The sequence below is a fragment of the Salminus brasiliensis genome, chromosome 18 (assembly GCF_030463535.1).
Source record: "Salminus brasiliensis chromosome 18, fSalBra1.hap2, whole genome shotgun sequence".
Lineage (NCBI taxonomy): Eukaryota > Metazoa > Chordata > Actinopteri > Characiformes > Bryconidae > Salminus > Salminus brasiliensis.
In genome coordinates this window covers 3,539,670-3,554,152 of record NC_132895.1, presented here as the reverse complement: position 1 = coordinate 3,554,152, position 14,483 = coordinate 3,539,670, and positions in this window count along the sequence as shown.

Here is a 14,483-nt window from a genome sequence, read left to right as displayed (position 1 = left end):
ATGCTGGGGGGCTTTACACCCCTCTAGCCCACAACTGGCATTAGGCAGCATGGTGCCAATAGATGTGTGTTTGGTTTATCTGCTACAGAGAGTCCTATTCTATTGGCAGTGCTTTTCTACAGGGGCTAGACAAGCTGTGCCAGGAATGCCAGGAAGGTAGCTGAATGCATTCACTATAGAAGGGTTGTCCAGAAACATTTGTCCAATACTGAGAGATGGAGGTAATCTAACTAAACTCACACAACTGGGTTATCATTTATAAAGATGTAGAAATATGTAGAATTAGAAGCAGGAGCAGAACATCAGCTGCAGATGATCAGAACATGGTTGGAGAGGATTATTCTGGAGGAGTCTGGAGTCTTATTTAAACCTCAGACGTTTAGTCTGGTCTGATCTTGATTGATGGTTGTGGAAGTGAGGGGTGAAGAAGATCACCATCATGGCCAGATCCAGGGAGCTCTCTGAGGCCTTCAGAAAGAAGGGTGGAGATACAGAGGAGTCTGGGAAGGGGTTTAAGAAGATCTCAGAACTGTCCACAATGGAACAACTGACCAACATGGTGAGGTCAGGCCGAGGTCTGCCCAAGAGCAGAACCTCAAGATGAGTAAAGAGGCCTCCAACAGTCCTAAAATATCATCATGGTAGCAGGTAGATCTCACCACTGTTGATCAGAAAGAGACCAAACCAGTTAGATCTTAAATGGGAGGTGTGTCTCAGGCCAAGAGAACACCGAGACTAAGACCAGGACTAAGTGCTCTGGACTTATGTGATTTATTTGTCCATAACCCAAGCAGGCCGTTTGGCGGTGTGGTCAGAAGGTGTTCCATGTCCACCAGTGTGTAATCACGGCTGACTGTGTTTGTGTGGTGGGACTGTGTAAGTGTAAGTTCAGGGTGGGCCAGAGTCTAAGAATTACAGCTCTGACAGAATCATTTACAGCAAACGTACACCACAGCACCCACCCTCTGCTTCACACACAGACACAATGAGAAACAGCCGTCAACTTCCTCTCACTGTGGCTTCCGTGAAAGCTGTGCCTTAATCTTCACACATAGCCCTGATCTATAAACGTGGGCACAAATACAGACTCCAAAAAGCCCAGTAAAATATGGCTGCTACTGTTATAGCTACACTATACGGACAAAAGTATTGAGACACCTGTTCATTCACTGTGTATTCCGAATTCAAGGATATTAGTAGCTGTCTTAATCTGTCCACAAAGGAAGGCACTTTCTACTAGGTTTTGGAGGGTTTGATTGCATTCAGCAACAAGAGCTAAAGTTAATGGGCTCAGGATGTTGAATGAGCACCACCCCACCTGATTCCGAACTCTCCAATTAATCTCAAAAGTCCTGGATGGAACACCAACTCAATGCAAACCACAAACACCTAATCCTAACCCTCATTCTGGCACTAATCCTGACCTTAACCTCAACCCAAAGCCTAACCATCATCCTGGCCCTAATCCTGACCTTAACCTCAGCCTAAAATGGTTCAGTGTACCAGGCCCTAGACTGGAGCAATATCCAGAAATCCAAACCAAACTGAACCAAGTGTGAAACCACTGCCTTCAAAGTCCTATTTTATGTGACTTTGCTGTTCAGACCACAGGTAATCTGTCCTAGGATGACGAGAAGGCAGAATTGGTCTTCATTCAGGATGATCCTAGGCTGGGTTCACACAGGCAGCTCAAATCTGATTTGCATGCGTGTCTGATTGCAGCTTTAAAACTCATCAGATTCTCTTTTAGATCCAGAATAAAGTCCTGATCCTCATCAGGAACGAAGGTGCCATCCTGTCTGTCGCTCTGAGGAAAGCACCAGTACCATTACCAGGCACCAGTAGCCTTAGTGTTTCTTATGAAACATGTACGAGGGCTGACACACAGCCTGCAATAACTGAGATCAGAGTTACGATAAGAGGCCAGCGGATGTTACTGAGCAACATTTCCTCAGAATATTATATATCACAAGATTTCAATATTTAATCCAACAGCCCTCTAAACACACATACTATACTGTAGGAAAAGCCCTCTGGACTCCAACAACGTGGGAGAAAAGGCTACGGGCTCTTAACTTGCCTGTTTCAGGGAAATGAGCTTATTAGGCATGTTTTTATTACACATTATTAGTTTATTACACATTTATAAATGTATATTTTTGTATATAAGGACGTGCAGCTAGCATTTTAACTCATAATTATCTAAATTAATTGCTGAATACTGTCATCTTAACTTTCAATAGAAGTCAATGTAACAAGATTTTATTCATTAAGTCATTTTAAAGCATTTCTATTGGTCCAGATTTCCATTATGTCAGAGAATTCCACCCTTCCTCTCTAGAGAGTCGCCCAGGTGTTCGTTCAGTCTCTCGACTACTACTGCAGCTCTCTTCTGGCTGCTCTCCCTCTGCTCACCATCAGACCCCTGCAGCTGATCCAGAACACAGAAGTACGGGTCGGATCGGGTGGGTTCGTCTTTAACGCTTCTAAGTTCAGCCATGTTCCTCCTCCTCTGCTGCTGAGTTCTCTCTTCACTGTAGCTTCCTGTAGCTGCTGCCCAGGTCATCAGATTCAGACCCCTGACTCTGGCCTACAAAGCCAAGACTGGACCAGCCAGCCCCTCCGTACTTGATGGCGATGGTCAAAAGCCTGATCTGCACTGAGAGCCCTTCCAGCTTCAAGTACGGCTCGGCTCGACCTGCCATCCTTTAAGATCCACGGAAGAAGAGCGTCCAGACTGTTTTCTGTCCTGCACCAAAGTGGTGGAACGAACTTCCCCTGGGTGTCCGAAGAGCAACCAACAGTCCAGCGCTCACTGTCTTCAAACCCAGACTGAAGACCCTCCTCTTCTGAGAGTACTCAGGCGAAGAGAAGAGTATTATGGTCTCCTTACTGACTTGTGTTTAGTAGAGTCTAAGATTAGAGGATCTTTGGGATTCTAGAAGTCACTCTGGAGAAGAGCGTCTGCTATATGTTTTTAAAGTTATTGTAAATGTCAAAAAGTGACATTTACATTAATTTCAATCATCAATTGAAGGTTTTTTGTGCAAGAGTGACGGGTTTACTCATTGTTCGTGTGCATTTCTGAAAAAATAGATTGACCCAATGTTGACAGCATTACAACTGAAAGCAATTGCCTGTAGCTCAAGGAAGTCCCCCATTAATCATACTGTCCATGAGGTAATGTACAATTCCAGCCACGCAGGTCAAGACCAACCACATACTAAAGTCATATATGGTCAGATACTGAACACACATTCACACAGAGATTCTCTCGACACTAAAATAATGAAAAAGTAATAAAACCTCTCAAATGGGGAAATATGTAAATGAGTTCATCCTCTACAGAGACACATTTCTGCACAGGTTGATACTTTATTACTGTTTATTTACTGAATTAAACAGATTTAAAACAAAAAAGGGCTCTATTTTAGCGACCTTTTTAGGTGAGCTGTCAACCGCCCACCATGCAGCTTGATTTAGGGGGCGTGTCGGTGTGTCTTTGCTATGGTAACAACGGGAAAAGTTCACCTTGTGTGGCTTGAAACATGCAAAAGTCATGTACTCCTAGTCTCCTAATGAATCATGGGTGTGTTTGTTTTGGGCGTAACGTGCAGTAATAAACTAATCAGCATGTCTCTCGCCGCCGCTCCCTTTAAGAGCCAGGTGCGGTCAGACTGACCTTGCCGGGTTGCTATTTCAGTGGTGTAAAGCGTGGGGGGGTTGTACGAGAGTCGGGCTGCACGCGCCTGTGTTGACAATTCACTGTCGAGATAGCAACGAACGTCTGACTGTTGATGAACATCTGCCTGGGTTGTGTTCAGTCAGTGGAGCTCCTGCTGTGTTTTCTGTTGCCAAGACAACAGCAATACGCCAGAAACTGACCTGAACACCTTTCATTTCGAGATCACTAACTTTTCCCATCGACCGCAAACTTTCCCCATCGTTACCATAGCAAAGACTCACCGACATGCCCCCTAAATCAAGCTGCATGGTGCAGTGTTGACGGCCCGCCTAAAAAGATTGCTAAAATATGGCCACAAAAGTTACGCACTCAGATGAATGACACCTTTGGGGTGGAGCACGACATTGCTTTTAATGAGTGTCGATCTGTGTAGTTGAAACTGCGGCGTTCTGTGACCAAGGAGCCTTGTGCAGATGTGTGTCTATGATAATTTAAGATAATAAATTATTTAACCATCAGAGGTATGAAAATATGAGACACTTGGCTCGTACAGGTTAGGTTGAAGACCCCTACTATAAGGCCCGGTGTTATGGTGTATGGATAATCATACAAATCTGTTCTTCATTAGAAATGGATGGACTGACGCCAATAGAGCATTAAGAATAATGTCTTTAAAATAAATCAATACCATTTTGGTAAACAGGCAGGAGGAGACTACATCTGCAGAAGCTCCTTCACGTGTCCTGTTTAAGTGGACTGAACGCTATGATCTGAATACAAGCCACACATTATGTCTCGCTCTCTCACCGTCAGCAGGGAGAACGGGGGGCCTGAGGGCAGAAACCACCAACCTTTTTCCGTCTTCATTTCCTTTGCTATTCTTATACACACGCACACACGCACACGCACACGCACACGCACACGCACACACGCACACACGCACACACACACGCACGCATGCAGGAAACTTATGCAGGTACATTAAAATGGTAATCAATAGTCATCTGGGTGTACAGGCCATTTCCTATCAGTAAGAGCACTACATAGCATCGTACAGCACAGTCCCCTAGACCTTAATGCGATAAACACACCTTTAAGAATCCTCGTATAGCGTCTATTCACTAATGCATTACCCACACTATATGGACAAAAGTATTGGGACACCTGCTCATTCATTGTTTCCTTTGAAATCAAGGATATTTTAATAAAAAAAGAGCTGCTCCTGCCTTTGTTGGAGCGACTGTCTCTACTGTCCAGGGAAGAAGATTTTCTTAGATTTTGATTAGGAGCATTGCTGTGAGGATTTGATTGCATTCATCAACAAGAGCTGAGCTTAGTGAGGTCAGGATTTAGTCTGGTTTGCTCTTAATTGATGGTGGAAGGCCAGAAGATCATGGCCTTCAGAAAGAAGGGTGTAGATGCAGAGGAGTCTGGAAAGGGGTTTGAGAAGATCTTAGAACTGTTAGAAATCAGCCACCGTTCCACTGTCCACTTAATCAGTTACAAGTGGAGAGGTCAGGACGTCTCCAGCAGATCCACGAGATGAGAAAAGAAGAGACCAACAGTCCACGTACAGCATCTACCATCAGAAAGAGACCAAAGAGACTTTCTACTAGAGCTGTGAGGATTTGACTGCATTCAGAGACAGAAGTGGAAGTGAGGTCAGGATGATGGATGATGATCTCAACTCCAACTCATCCACAACTTACCAACTCCTCATCCCAGAAGTATTGGATGGAGCTCCACCATCATCCATCACTCCAGAGAACACAGTTCTTCCACTGCTCCACAGCTCCTCAATGCTGGGGGGCTTTATACCCCTCTACTAGCCCACGCCTGGCATTAGGCAGCATGGTGCCAATAGGCTCATGTTTGCTCTATTTGCTGCCCTTCTTTACAGGGACAAGACTAGCTGTGTGTGTGCATTTGCACATCTGTGTCAGCAATGGGTGCAAATGAGTGCAGGTACAGGTGGGAGCAGGAGGTTTCTCTGAAACCTCAAGAAAATGGTCATTATGGGTTAAGCGCCCTGACTGGTTCACTAGCTCATGGAGTATGTTGCTGAGTAGACTACGCTCTAATAACATGACATTAGAACCCCCAATTTTCTTCCATTTAACCAGTAGAAATGTTGGTTCTCTAAACTTTACTGGAGTAATTATTGATTTTTCAGACTTTTTACTTCTACTTCTCACATTTTCCCCCAATTATCTGAACTTTCTCCTCCTTACATTTTAAAAACAGCCTCGTTCCTCCTATTTCATCTCCCTTAGTTTTCATTCCGGCTCGTCATCAATAAAAACCCTCTCCAGATAAATTTCTCCATCCGGAAAGTGTGAGTCTGATCCTGATTGGATGAGAAGTATAAACAGACTCCATTCTGACTCCCTATTGGTTTATAAGAGATCATCACACCTGCACACGTCCCGTCACTCTCCAGCAGCTCACAGCAGACGTCTGTAGTCTAGTATGAAGACTGTGTCCGTGGCAGAGACTCAAGAGAGCTGCAGTGAAACGTCCCGACTGAGCCCCACATTTACATTCCAATAAAGCTTATTGATCACACGCCTCTGAAGTCTGACTTTCTGCAGCTTTACAGAACTTCTAGACAACGACTCCTCATATTTTCCTCCATGAAGCTCATGTTGATGCTCAGTAGAGCACAGAGACGCTCCTTTAATAGAGCTGATATTACTGAAATGCTTCATTTTCAATGGGCAGATCTGCAGCTGAAACAGGAGCCTAGTGCAGCCCAACATTTTTAACATCAACATTTTAATAGATCATTCTCCTCATTATGACTTTTAGAGAAATGGGGTTTTGGGGGGGGGGGTAGTGCACTATAGACCCCTGTGGTGAGGCCTAAGCTTTCAGCCTTTGTTTTACTTCCATTACTTTTACTTTTCTACTTGAAGTCGTTCTGAAACCAGTACTTTTACACTTTTACTGGAGTGAAAAGCTTCAGTTGATACTTCAGCTTCTATAGAAGTCTTTTAAACCCTCGTATCTCCACTCACTTCTACCTGAGGAATGAATGGAAATACTAACTGACAGAGAATAAGCGACCCTGAGCTGCAATGTAGTCATTTTCACAAAGAACAACACTCTTGCACAACCCACCCAGTACCAGAATCCATTCCCAAGCAAGGCCATGATGTTCTGAAGGCCTAAAGAAGTGATAATGATGGAGAAGGTTGGTATTTTTGGTGCTGAATCTTTGCTGAATCTACCCCTCTGAAGCAGCACCTGGTTAATGAAAGAGCCTTACTCAACCATCCAGGTGGGAGCAGGAGGTTTCACCTGAGGGGTAGTTATGGGTTTGGTGGTCTGTCTAAGGGCACCACCAGGAGTAGCTTATCGGTTCACTAGCTCACAGACTAGGATGCTGAGTACACTATGCTCTAATAACGTGACATTAGAACCTTCCTGGAATATCCTATGGAATATTTTACACACCAAACATCAGACGACATTCAAGCAAACAAACACCGACCCTGACATCAGCAAAAACCCCCCGCTCATTTATTAGTGCCTCACGTCACACGTGCTGGAAGCAGTGGATGGAGCTACAGTAAAAGAAAAAAGGCCTCCTGAGGGACAGGCACAGGCCGGCAGACAGCAAGCGTCCGCTGTCTCGGACCGCTCTCTTTTAAAACACGGTCAATAAGAGTCCCATGGCGCAAGACTAAGAGATTAATGGACTGAACATCAAACACTAACAGTAACCGTCTCGCCAGAGTGCGAGTGTGCTCTGAGTGTAAGAGAAGAAATGATGGACAGACTGAGACTGCTCTGGTACAGCTGTGTCAGCTGTGTCCAAGGCTCCTAATATTAGCTAAATTATCATAGCAGGAGGGGGGGGGGGGGACACCCATGAAAACCTAGGTATTTTTAGCATATTTAAACATCTGGACGTTTGATCTCCATGTGAGCGCATATTGTGGTCTGCTCTTGGGATGACCTGGCCATGTTGGTCAGCTGCTCCACTTGTAAATTGAATCGGCTTCGAGAGTGGAAGGTCTGATTTCTAACAGTTCGGAGATCTTCTCAAACCCCTTCCCAGACTCCTCTGCATCTCCACCCTTCTTTCTGAAGGCCTCAGAGAGCTCTCTGGATGTGGTCATGATGGTGAGCAGACCAAAGTTAGGCCAAGTGTCTTCTAACCCCATTTTTTCTAACCAATTTGGAAGGTCAATCACCCAATCCCTGTTACTGTGAACTCTCCCCATCACTAGCAGTGCCCCAACACTAGGAGAGTGTCTCCGCCTCTTTTCCAACTGCCACTAAAGCAGCATCGCGGGAGGAAGTGGCATCAGAGAGAGCGAGGCCGGTTGTGCTCTCCCTGACTCCGGCTGCTGATGGCAAGCAGCACGACCCGGGATTCCGACCAGCGATCCTCAGATCATAATGGCAGCGCCTTCGTCCACTGGACCACTCAGAGCCCCTATCCGATGTTTTTAACATGACCCGACAATCATCTGAACAGCTCACACTTCCAGCTCCCTGTAAAAAAGCCACGTAATTCGGCCACGCCCACTTCTTTGGTTTCTTTAAACTTCGCTTTTAATCCTTTTATTACTTTGACACTGCAGCAGCGCCCTCCTGTGGCCACATTCTTCTAAGTGGGCTTATATTGGACGAAAGCGCTCCCACTATGATCTGAGGGTCGCTGGTTCAAATCCCGAGTCATGCTGCTGGTCATCAGCAGCCGGAGTCAGAGAGAGCACAACTGACCATGCACTCTTAGGAGTGGGCTGATGGCACCCTCCTCCCCCACATCACTTCTAGCATGATGTTGGTCAGCACAGGCGTCCGTTAGCTGTTGTATCGGAGCTGGGGATCTGCACTGGCTACGTAGCGATGCTACCTGCATCAGGGGCAGTTGGAAAATAGGCGGTGGCTGGCTTTGCAGGTGTCGGAGGAGACGTGTGCTAGTCTTCACCCGTCTAGTGTTGGGGGTATTGCTACCGATAAGGGGATGGGGTGATTGGCCTGTCAAATTGGGTAGAAACCTTTCGTGAGGTGTGTGAGTTTAGTTAGATGACCATCAAACGTCCAGATGTTTAATTATCTTCAGAAAGACAAAGGATTTCATGGAATGTCCTCATTCTGTCACATGACCATACAGGACAGGGTTGAAAAGAAAGGAAGGGAGAAGGAATACCAAGGTTACAGATGGGGGTCATTTATTTACGACAAGTGTCCATTTCTCCATCCCTGTGCACTACATTATTAACGCCTGTCTGAAAGAGCTTGTGGCCACTGTGGCGACCCCTGGTTCGATTCCAGGACCAGAGCAATTAAAAGGCTGAAGCCACAGCAGCTTAAAAGCCCACCAGGTCCTGACCCAGGCTTCTAATGAGCTGTAATCAGCTGGAAGACCTCCAGAGTGCTTGCTCAGTCAGAGCTCCACAGTCTGGCCTGAGACAGTAAAGCATGACGAGATTCACAGCCACGCTGATTAAAGCCAGAACGAAGAAATAAGTACGGAGCGGAAAAAGCAGCCATGTGATGTCGGAAAGTTTGAATTAGAGAGCGAGGGGAGCGCTGAGGCCTGTGGCAATCTCACAGTCCCTGGAGGACTGATTTTCCATGAGACACACAGAGAGAGAGAGAGAGAGAGAGAGAGGGAGAGAGGGAGAGAGAGCTCGTTCTGAAACTGGCTCAGTATGTCATTATTGCAAATGGAGCACGGTTTGCATGGATATAAACAGCATGGGGTTCATGTGGAGTTTAGTCTAGCAGCAGAGCCCAACCAGAGGAGCAGAGTTGTCTCTTTTTATGATTATTATTTCAGCTGAATTACAGGGCAGGGCTTTCGCCAGATGAAGTTGTGGTCAAACATGAAGAGACCCCCCACCCCCAGTTCCAGGATTTGATGGACTAATACATCCAGCACATGTGAAACCACTGTATTAACCACTGCGGAGGGAGAAACCCAAGGAAGATGGTCAGTGACTGAATGAGGTAGAGCTCAAATAACGTCAAAATGAGCCAGAAAGGCCTGGAAACGGGCAGAGTTGAGCGTTATAGGAGCCAGAACTGACAAACTCAAAAACCTGTTAGCTACCAATCCTGAGGCAGCCGTGCATTGCATGAAGTGATCCAGCCTATGGTCCAGCAGCTTCAGGTAATGTTCAAATCAACCATCAGGATCCATCAGAACATGAGATCTCACTGATTCTGAGCATGGCGTAATTGTTGGCATCAGAAGGGCTGGTTTGAGTATTCCTAGAACTTCTTGAGATTTTGATAAGAGAGGTCCACAGTGAATGGTCAGACTGGTTGGAGCCGACAGAAAGGCTACAGGAACTCAGATAAACACTCAGTACAACTGTGGAGAGCAGAAATGCATTACCACCACCTCCAACCTTGAGGAGGATACCGAGCTACAACAGCAGAAGACCACGTCAGGTTCAGAAGGCCACTTCTGTCAGCCAAGAACAGAAAGCTGAGGCTGCAGTGGCTCAGAACAGGCTCACCAGCACTGGACACACAGCTGAAGACTGGAGAAGAGAAGCGTAGCCTGGTCTGATGGGTCTGATGATGATTTCTGTTCTGTGAGGGTTACAGGTGGGGCCTACATCATTTCACAGCCTTGTGTGAACAGCCCAGGCCAGTGGAGGTGGTGTAATGATGTGGAGAAGGTTTTCGTGGCGGACTTTGAGCCTGTTCATGCCAATCGATCATTAATTGCATCCCTTAAATATCAGCTATTAAATTGAAATGCTGTAGGACTGCCTTTAAGCTTATATGAAGGAAAATAATGATCAATGTGAGTAAGGCTAAGACTAAGTCTCACCGCATGTTCCTTTCCCAGAAAGCACATAACTGCCAGGACATGGAGTGTCCACCTGCTACATTAGCCTGGCTTGAATCTTCACAAATCATCAGGATATGACAGTTAGAGGATCAATGCATTTGCACTGGAAGGAATCCTGATCGAAGCATTGATTCAATGAATAAATCATTACACTTCCACAGGCAATGCAAGACTTGGCATGGTTTGCATGGTTTGCATGAGAGGCTGGAACCACTGGAGTTAAATATGTACCTTTGAGTGGAGACGGAAACCTAGGTCTAAGGAGTCTCTTCAGACCACGGCTGAAGGAACTGTGCGACTCTTCAGGGAACATTTGGTCGATTCCAAGGACATTTAAATTAGCGAGACCCAAGCTGGAGTGTGGGTTGTGATGACAGGCGACCGCAACGTCAATTTGATGTAAAATAGTGACGCCGGCTGATGCTGATACTTTGCTGGTTTTAAGGGTTTTAAGGGTTCTGAGTGGTTCAGAGGTCTAACGCACTGCCACTATGGCCTGGGGTCGCAACTTTGAAAACCCATGCCAGGCTGCTTTACCATCAGCAGCCGGAGCCTGAGAGAGCACAATTGGCTGAGCTCTCTCCAGGTGGGTAGATGGCGCTCTCTCCCCGCTTCATCACTCTTATGTGATGTTGGCTGGTACAGGCGTCTGTTGACTGCAGCGGTGGAGCTGGGGACATGACGCTTTTCCTCATTGCAGGTATCAGAGGAGACATGTGTTAAGTCCTCAGTAGCATCGCTAGTACTAGGGGGCGCAACGGACGGGTGGGTTCAACCAAATCTTTACGAAATCTTTACGAAGGGAAAAATTCGCCAAACATTTGATAAAAAAGAGAAAGTACACAAAACCCAACCCAACATCTTCCAAACATCCTATGCTGACGCCATATTGACATAAAATTCCAACATTTATAGTGACCAAATCACAATGGTCTATCTAATGTTGGAGCTTAATGTTGCTTTTTTAATGGATACCTGACTTTGATTTTCAACCAAAATTCAACATCTGCTCAATGTTAGGGTTTTGACATCAACCCAATTAAATTCTCAATAAAAATTTAACATCTACGCAACATTAGGGTTTTGACATCAACCCAATTAAATTTTCAATAAAAATTCAACATCTACACAATGTTAGAGTTTTGACATCAACCCAATTAAATTTTCAATAAAAATTTAACATCTAAGCAACGTTAGGGTTTTGACATCAACCCAATTAAATTTTCAATAAACATTCAACGTCTGACCAATGTCTTTCTGATGTCATATTGATGTAAAATACCAACATTTAATTGTGACGGTTGGTCAGCAAAACCCATCGTCTGCTAAACTTCATAATCTTAACATTTACACGATGTGAAATTCTAACGTTATTAGACGTGGTTTTAAGTCATGTTGTGAGGTAACTAAAACTCAACGTCTGTCTAAAGTTGGAGCTCGATGTTAAGCGAATGTTTTTTGATGGATATGGAACTTCCATTTCCAACATCTGTAAAAAGTTGGGTTTTGACATCATACCGATTTTCATTTCATTGACCATCTGATGTCATATTGATGTAAAATACAAAGATTTATTGTGAGGTATGGCAACCAAAACCCAACGTCTGCTAAACATCATTATGTTAACGTCCACACAATGTGAAATTCTAATTCTGTTAGATGGATGCTAGAGCATTAGTAGGTGGTTGCTTTGACATTTTAAGTAGTTGCTAGGGTGTTGCTAAGCAGTGTTACAAGCTGATTGCTATAGCCTTTTAGGTGGTTGCTAGGGTGTGGCTGAATGGAAATGCGTATGTTTTAATGTTTATGATCATAGCTGCATGGTTTGTGAGGTAATTAACTTCATCACAACCTCACTCACACCCACACACACACACACACACACACACTACTCTACAACTTAGGCCTACTTGAAACCCCACTAACCACAACACCCCAACCACGGGTGGACGTCTGTGTCCCCAGTGTCCTCTTTCTTGAATAATATGGACACCCTCCTAACAAAGAACTGGAATACTGATTTTCCATTAACACAGCACTGTTAGCAGCGTGTACTGACATGCTAGAGCACCATACACACATTCCACTCACCAGTGTACCACCTCAAAGTGTGGTACCACACACACACACACACTCATTCATGGCAAACAAAGGCAAGAAACCGTCTCAGCATGTTTAATCAGAAACAGAAATCACATGCTGTTTTAATAAACACTAAAAGCTGATTTTCGGAAGAGTGATCGCTCAGCCAAAGCACTTCCCTGGAAGCAGCAATGCACTGACCACCCCAGAGTCCAGACCTCAACATTACTGAAAGTGTTGGATTAGGGTAGGTGGCGCTCTCTCCCCTCATCACTCTTAAGCGATATTGGGTGGCCCATGCTGATGCGGCGGAGCTATGGGCTTTTTCCGGTGTGTGTGTCGGCAGCCCGGCGATGCTGCATTGGTTCAAAAGGAGGTGGTGGCTGGGGTTACATGAATCGGAAGAGTGCCCCCTAGTGTCGGGAGCATTGCACTGAAGGTTGAGAAGGTTGGGGTCAGAGGAATACTGACCGATAAGAGACATACAGCTATAAAGTCTTCACATCTGAACATGACCAGAACATATGAACATTTTAGTCTCCAACTAAAACCCAACTGACTTCTAAGAACTTGTGGAGGTCTGGAAGAACACATACGGGGGTCACCAGGGTCAGTGATGGGACCAGGAAGGGTTAAACATAGGCCTAGAAGGTCTAGATGGGCTGTAACAATGGGGTCCATTTGGGAAAACCCACTCAGAGCTTGTGCCCATCTGGAACCCACCTAGCCCACGTCCAGCCACCTATGTGAGCCCTACAGGGCCCCTGCAGAAACCTTGAAAGCGTGTCTACTGAGAGGTAAAGGTGGGCGCTGATAGTAGATCCAGATGCTGAGGCTTAAGTAAATGTGTCTGCATTTGGGTCTGACGCACAACACAGCTCTTGATTTAATACTTGTCATAAATGTCATGATGATGTAGTGTTTCTAGAAGGTACGCTTCCTTTTTTAGAGCTTCAAGCTGTAACATGAATTTCCGCTGCTCTGGCTCCTCACACTTCCCGTAACGAGAGTTAGCATAAAAGCCTCTTTACTACAGAAGTGTATCAGAATTGCTCATCAACGTCCTGATGATGTCCACTTCTGAGGAAACCTAGTCACCACTGATTACCTCCCACACCTGCCACTCCCAAAAATACTGGATGGAGCTCCACCACCATCCATCATTCCAGAGAACACAGCTCCTCCACAGCTCAATGCTGGGGGCTTTATTATACCCCTCTAACCTATGTTCATGGAGCCATAAGTACACTATATGTCCAAATGTTTGTGGACACCCCTTCTAAGAAATGCATTCAGCTACTTTAAGCTGCACCCATTGCTGACACAGATGCGTGTCTAGTCCCTGTAGAGAAGAAGTACTGCCAATAGAATAGGACTCTCTGGAGAAGATAATAAACATAATGAACCTGTTGGCACCATGCTGGCGTGGCCTAGTAGAGGCAGCATTGAGCTGTGGAGCAGTGGAAGAAGTGTTCTCTGGAATGATGGAGGGTGGTGAAGCTCCACCCAGTACTTTTTGGATGAGCTGGGAATGGTGGAGGTGCTGAATTGATCAATCCTCACAGCAATGCTCCTCCTCCAAAATCTAGAAAGCCTTCTTTCTTCCCTGGACAGATAAGCAGGATCAGCTCTTTTAAATACCCTCGACTTTACAAGCCAAAGTGTGTGTGAGTGAGTGAGTGAGCGAGCCGGCGTCCCAATACTTTTGTCCATCTATGTCTGCAGCAACAACTGCAGTGGTTAGGAGGGGTGTCCACAAACATTTGGACACATGGTGTATACTATCCACTAGCAGTGCAGGAGGAGGAACAAGTGCAGCAGCCAATCATAGCGCAGGGGGGCGGGGGTTGTACGGAATACGGGTGGGGAAGGAAACAGGGCCAGAGACGGTAT